Below are 6,991 nucleotides of genomic sequence, written 5' to 3'. Positions count from 1 at the left end.
GGTATATTTTTCAAAAATTAAGTTAAAAATACCGAATTTGTTCAAACTTGAACATTTTAAAGTTTTATATTGTATACAAACACTTTAATTCGAATACTTTGTGACATGAATAAAACTATGAATTTGTAATGTGAGTCTCTTTGAGATTGATTTTAAAATATTAAAATAAGTCCTTAAAATAACTATTTCTTGATAATGATTATATTCTATAAAGTAAACTTATATTTTTCTTTTTCATCTACAACTACCTACTACTAAAATGATGGACACTCTCTTAAAAACTATTATGCTTTTAAAATAAAAAAGACCAAAACGTTTGAAAATGTTAAGGCTCAGGAGTGGTTTAAAGATAATAAAAAGATTATTTTAAAGTTTTAACAAAAACCTTTTTTTTTATATAAATTAAATATAAATATTAACCAGAACTAATCGTACCTACATTTAAAACTTATTGCAGTTTCATTATCTTTAATTAGTATTAAATTACCAACAAGCTAAATTTACTTTTCAAAAATAAATCTAAAACTTTATAGTAGGATTGCTAGAATGCTAGAAAAAAAATCTTATAGAAAATTTTCATTTTTATTTTAGCTTGAAATTTTATGCTTGATTAATGTTCATCTGTAAGACTATTACTACCACGACAACTCTTCGCAGGCAATGGAATCCTTAAAAAATTTCAAAGTCAGTTTTCATAAAAAATATGCTCCAAGTTGCGTACTATAGTTATGATGTAGTTACACTCCTAATTATACAATCTACTATCCTATATGATAATATATAATTAATAATCTAAAAAACAAATATTAGTTTAATATGAAAACAAAATATTTTGATAAAAAATTAGTTTTGTTTATTAGATAGATTATTTGGGTTCACGACTATTCAAATTCGGACAATTCAAATTCCGACAATTCAAATTCTTAATAAATGATTGTAACGACTTAAAATAAAAAAAGTAATGTATGTTTGTCTACAATAAAAAATACATATGTAAATCATGTTAATATCTACAGGCCATTTTTTTCTATTTTGTAAAACATTAAATATTTTTTGAGATATGGTTCGTATAAAATAAAAAACATATATATTTTTATTAATTTTAAAATATCTTAAAAAGTGTTTTAGCTTTTGGAAAAAAGAAAAAAGTGGTTTTAGATATTATTAAGATCTACACTTGTGTTTTTTATTTTTTTCAAATTTATATTAGTTATTGAGATATAGTCCTTTTAACATTTTTTTAAGAATTTGAATTGTCGGAATTTGAGTTATCCGAATTTGAATAGTCATGTAACCGATTATTTAATTATAATTTTTATGTCTTATACATAGAAAGGTTAGAAACCTTTTTAATAGTGTAACTCACAAAACTTAAAAGTTAATTAAAAACTATGTAAAGTTATAGATAAAACAGTGTAGAATCTTTTTCAACCCCGAAAAATTAATTGTAATGTAAAACTATTAAAATTTATAATATTTCGACTAAAATATTTTTCTTTGAATTATTTTATAGATTTGCAATTATTAGAAACAAAAATTCAGTCTGCATTTCATAAAATACTAATAAAATTTATATATAAAATACTACTTATAAGATAGTAGTAAAATGCCAGTCAAAATTAAATACCAAAATATAAAAAAAAAAGTAATAAAAATATGTGAAATCTAAGTATAAAATAATAAAAACTATGTTTAGTAAAGCTAACTAGCCTGTCCTTAAAAAAATCAAACGAGCCTCAATCAAACTTATTAAATAAATAATGTGAAAAGCATGTATTTATTTGTTGTATCAAGCTTAAAAGTATAGTTTAAAGTAATTTAATTTTATGAAATTTTTTATAGCAATTATAACCTTTATCTTATAATCTGATTAAACTGGCCTGAGATGAAAACTATATTAAGTTGCATATAAAAATTTTAACTGGCCTGAGTCATCCTTAGATTTTCATAGTATTTAAAACATTGTGAGTTTATGACAACCCTGTAAAAAATCCTGAGTTATTTCAAGTGTGTAAAAACCCTCTTACTAGTTTTATACATTATTTTAACTTCAGGATACATAGATACACTTTTTATTCTAACAAACATTTTTAGAGGTACAGCTTACTTATTAAATAAAGTATTTAAAGTCAAAAAAAATTAATTATATTAATTTTGATAGCAATAAAAAGTATACACTTTTCTAAAAAATGAAATTGAAAAAATTCATTTAATAAATTCATTTCTTAAAATTATTACTTATATTCAATAGCATTTCTTTTATAGAATTTGAATTAAAAATATAGCAGGCTTAAATAAAATTAAAGCTAATAAAATTGAAATATTTTTCGTAAGTATATTTTAAAGAATATATACATGAAAAAAATCAACATATTTTTGTTATATAACAATAAACAATATTATGATGTTTTTCTACTTTTATTGTGTATTAATACAATGACAGCTGAAACTAAATGCATGAAATAAGTATGGTTTTGCTTTTTAAAAAAACAGTAAAACAATAGTTTAAAACTAGTTTAAAAACAGTTTTAAACTATGTCATCTTTTTGTTATTCAACAATACTTAAGTAACTTGCCTATAAATTTTTGAATTGAAAAGTATAATTTATAACTATGACATGATAAATAATCTAATTTAAACTAGGAAATCATTTACAACAAACATTATACGGTATACTTAACCGAATTTGAAAAACAGCCAATCAAAAAAAAAAAAAATTGTTATAACTTTAAGCTTTCAGGACATAGTTAAAGGGGCAAACGTTATTTTTTTCCTACACTCTGCATTAAGAATTAAGCTATAAGTTCATTATTTTAACCAAAATTTCATAAACTAAAATCATAATTTATTTGGCCACTTCGATTTATCTAAAGATGATATTAATTAACAGTATTAATTTATATAATATAAATAAAATATTTTATTTTGCTACTGAGAACTATGATAAGACTTAATTATACATAAGTATTGTCGCGCTTTTTCTTCAAAAAAGTAAAATCATATACTAATATAATTATTACTTGAAAACAAAACCTATTTAAATTATATAATTTAAATTTAAGATCAAGTAAAAACGTTTTGTAGCTCTACTGACTGTAATTAAGATAGCGTATAATACTTTAACAAGGTGTTATTCTTTTAATGCAAAAAATCATCAACATTGGTTGCAACTTAAGTTTTGGTATTAGGTTAAAAATTACTTATCATAAACTACTTTAAACGTTTTTATTTTTATTCAACTTCAGGCTTACTTCTAAACTGATACAAAATTCACGACAGTTGGATATTGAAAATATTTTCTAAAGTTTTTTTAAATTTCAATCTCAGTTTTTATTGTTTTTAGTTTTTAAGTAAACTTTGCTGTTTTCTAGCATTTTTAGTAAGCGTTCCGGTAAAAATAACATCATCTATGTCAGACTTTTTTTTTATTAGTATTTTATTAGTTTTAAAATAACATAAGACTATTTTAAGGATTCATAAAGGGTAAGCTAACAAATGTTTAAAATTACATGATCAAGTTTTATTAAACTCTATGAATAAGATTATAAGTTAATATAATGTATAAACTGAATGATAAAAAAAAATTAATTGAACTACATTTTTATTTATTTGAACATCTAAAATTAAAGACTTACAACTAAAATTGTATTGTTTACTATAGGGGTGGGCAACGTACGGCCCGCGGGCCGGATCCGGCCCCCGGAGTCAAATTGACCGGCCCCCAAACTTATTTAATTTTAAATAATTTTGGCCCGCGAGTGGATGATCCGGCCCGCTAGGCATTTTTAAAATCCTACAAGCCAATGTAAATATTACAAAATTTGAACAAAACCTTTATAAATTACTTTCACAAAATAAACTTTAAGACTTTAACCGGAAAACGTTTTTAAAAATGGCTATTAATTTTTGTAGTAATAAAAACATTCTTTTGTTACAGTGTCTTGTTCTGTTTCAAGTCAGTTGAATTAATTCTTTCTCAAATTATCCAAAAAAATTTCTTGCTGAACTAACTTTGATGATGTTACCTATCATAAAGATTTTCATAAAAAATGACATGTAAAAAATTTATGTTTTCCCAGATGTGCAGTTAGTTGTTCTTATAAATGTTAGGAAAAGTAGTTTTTTATAACATTGACACCTACTTCAAGTAAAACTGCTCAACTTTACATTTTAGTAGAAATTCCAAGTTAAGACTACAGTTTACATTCTTTTTTGCTATTGATATTTCAATTAACGGATTTTTGATTAAATTAATGGTTAAGTTTAATGATGACCAAATGATGACAATATTTCAAAACAATATCTCATTAACTTCAAGTATGATTTGTTTAGGAAATTTATTTGTGCATATTTGTAATAACAGTTTACAATTTAACAAAGTTTTGAATGAATCTTTACAAGTTTTTTTTAGTTTAAAAAAAGTTGTTTAATATTGTAAAGTTCTGAATAATATTATTAATGAAACTTCGAGCCAATGATTACCAAAATTAGATAATTTCGAATAGTTAAAATTTTTTAATGTTTTAGTTTGAAATCTTAGGCTCGAGTAACTTTTAGTAAGTACATTATTGCTTTTATAAAACTAACTAGTACTAATTCAGTCCAGGGTAATTCGATGTATTAAATTTAGAGTTATGAGTACTTAAATAAATATTAATTTAAAACTTTATACTTGAGAACCTTGGTAATTAATAAATTGATTCAAAATTTTAAAACACCAGATCAATTAGCATACAGCCGGATCCAAGTCCTTTGAAGTAAGTTCTATTCGGTTACGAAACTTTGTCAAAATTAATATTTATCCGGATCCGGATAACATTTTTGAATAAAGTTTCGGATCTAAAAAAGGATCAAATTGAATCCTGTAGATCACTTACTCGAAATGCTCCGGTCCGCTAAGGACTAATTTCTTTCGGATCCGGCCGGTCAATTATTTACGTTGCCCACCCCTAGTTCACTACAATAATAGATGCTAAGTAATAAAATTTTTAATAAATAAGCATAATTATAAGTAAACAGCTTAAAGTTACCTCAATTTATAAAGCATTTAATTATAAAGTGATAAGTAAAAATAAATCATTTACCTGAAATATGAAACCAATTCTAACAAGCTAACAGAATTTTTAAATTACTTTTGTTTGTGAAACTTTTTTTTATTTGAACTTTTTAGAACTTTAATAGTTCAGTTTTAATTTTTATCTAAGATAAGTCTGAGGTAATTACATAGTTTATCTTAAATAAAAAGTTTTAAAAGTAACAGTTCTTATAACCTATTGTCAAAACTATATTTCTTTAGTACAGTTAGTATAGTACGAAAAATTTGGTAAGAAAGTACGAAAATCATACAGTTTTATATTGCAAAATTTTGCATTATTTAATCTTGTTTCTATTGACTACGTTAAATACTTAAAACAAAATATAGATGTTTTTGAGTTAAATTGTGATTTTAACTTATTTTAACTTATATTCAATGAAAGTTTTTTGGGTTTACACAAGTAGCAACACATAAAGAGTCATAGGGGGTGTGAAGCAAAATAAATTGCCTTGTATTCAGTTATCACTCATGCCTCAACATTCCATTTTCGGAGTATTTACATAACTGAATATTAATTAGAGGTAGTTTAAATTACTGTGTTCTCGCTAAAACGTTATCACGCGTCATTTTAGGTGTTCAAATTTTTGCAAATTCATAACTTTTTTGAGCAAGCTACGTCCCTGCTGTACTGTAAATACAAAAATAAAACATACACGGGTTAAAAGCTTATTAAAATTAAAAAAATATGACCAGTTGTTAGTACTTATTTAATTTGATAAACCTTATTGTAAGTTTTAAAGCAAAAATAATATTTTGTTGTGTAAAAATAATATATTTTTAGCCGAAAAGTCATAACGAGTATATTTTTTCAACATTAATTAGTTTTAAATCAAAGCATGTTTTAGCTGCAGTTAAAAATTAGCAACCAAAAAGTAAAACTAAACATAAGCTCCTGCTTAATACGCAGCTCAATTCTCTCTTTATACATCACACTAAAGCTCTATGGGATTGTGACATCATACAAACACCCACAAACAGTAGCTTGCTTACTTCATGTATATTGAAACGCTGAATGCATCGTAATTAAGATCATACTTTTAGGGATCATTTCTAAAGTGTGTGTCTCACGAACGTTATTTAACAATGACGGTCAACCTCCCACGATGATGAATTGTGGAGAGGTTCTCTGAGCAGGAAAATGACTTCAGCTTGCTGAATGTCGTAATGACTGTTTCGCTGTTGTCAAGGCAACAGCGGAGGGGAATCTCTCTTTCTGAGTGATAAAACAACAGGCCCTGAGGGTTTTTTCTAGCACAAATGTTTTTAAACTTACGTAAATTTTATAATATTTGAGTGTTTTACATCAGTATTACATCATCTAAAACAAAAAAGTTACTAAACTTAATATTTATGTACAGCAAAGTTTTTGTTCACTGCTAAATCAAACCGTCAGGTACAAATAAGTATATAGATTAATAAAAATAAAGTCACTTTTGATAAAAAGTGTTCAAAATAACGACAGACAAAAAATTTTAAGCAGTAAAGTAATGAAGTGTCGTTGGTAATTAGAAACTAAATATTATACATTTTAATAATATAATCTTTATAAATTACTAAAATTACAAATATGTACAACAAAATTTATTTAATTAAATTATGTGAGCTCAACAAAAACAGCTAAACAACAAAAGTTACATTATAGATGATGAAGGTTTAATAACATTAAAATTTAAAATGAGGGCATATAGTGTTTAAGTTCTTAACTAAATAATTTATTTAAATTAGTTTAAAAAATTACAAAACTGAAAAACTTTATAGAAAAGCTTTAACAAAAATTGTAAACGTTTTATTAGACATAAACAAACAAAATTGTTCCCCAGACAGGGAATCGATCTCGGGCCGCGTGGGTGAGAGCCTTGAATCCTAACCACTAGACCACTTGGGAGGGCGATTAT

The 6,991-nt window shown here is 24.7% G+C and overlaps 1 non-coding gene across 1 annotated transcript; it reads left to right on the top strand.

Moving 5' to 3' along the window:
- The first annotated feature begins 6,121 nt into the window (after positions 1-6,121).
- LOC145830318 (small nucleolar RNA U3) lies at positions 6,122-6,318 on the top strand. The gene has a single exon (XR_014369655.1). It is a non-coding gene; the product is annotated as a small nucleolar RNA U3 (small nucleolar RNA).
- Positions 6,319-6,991: the final 673 nt, after the last annotated feature.

This window comes from Thalia democratica, chromosome 2, assembly GCF_965202585.1.
Source record: "Thalia democratica chromosome 2, ktThaDemo2.hap1.1, whole genome shotgun sequence".
Classification (NCBI taxonomy): domain Eukaryota; kingdom Metazoa; phylum Chordata; class Thaliacea; order Salpida; family Salpidae; genus Thalia; species Thalia democratica.
The sequence above is the reverse complement of the archived record's forward strand: the minus strand, read 5'-3'. Positions and strand labels throughout refer to the sequence as shown.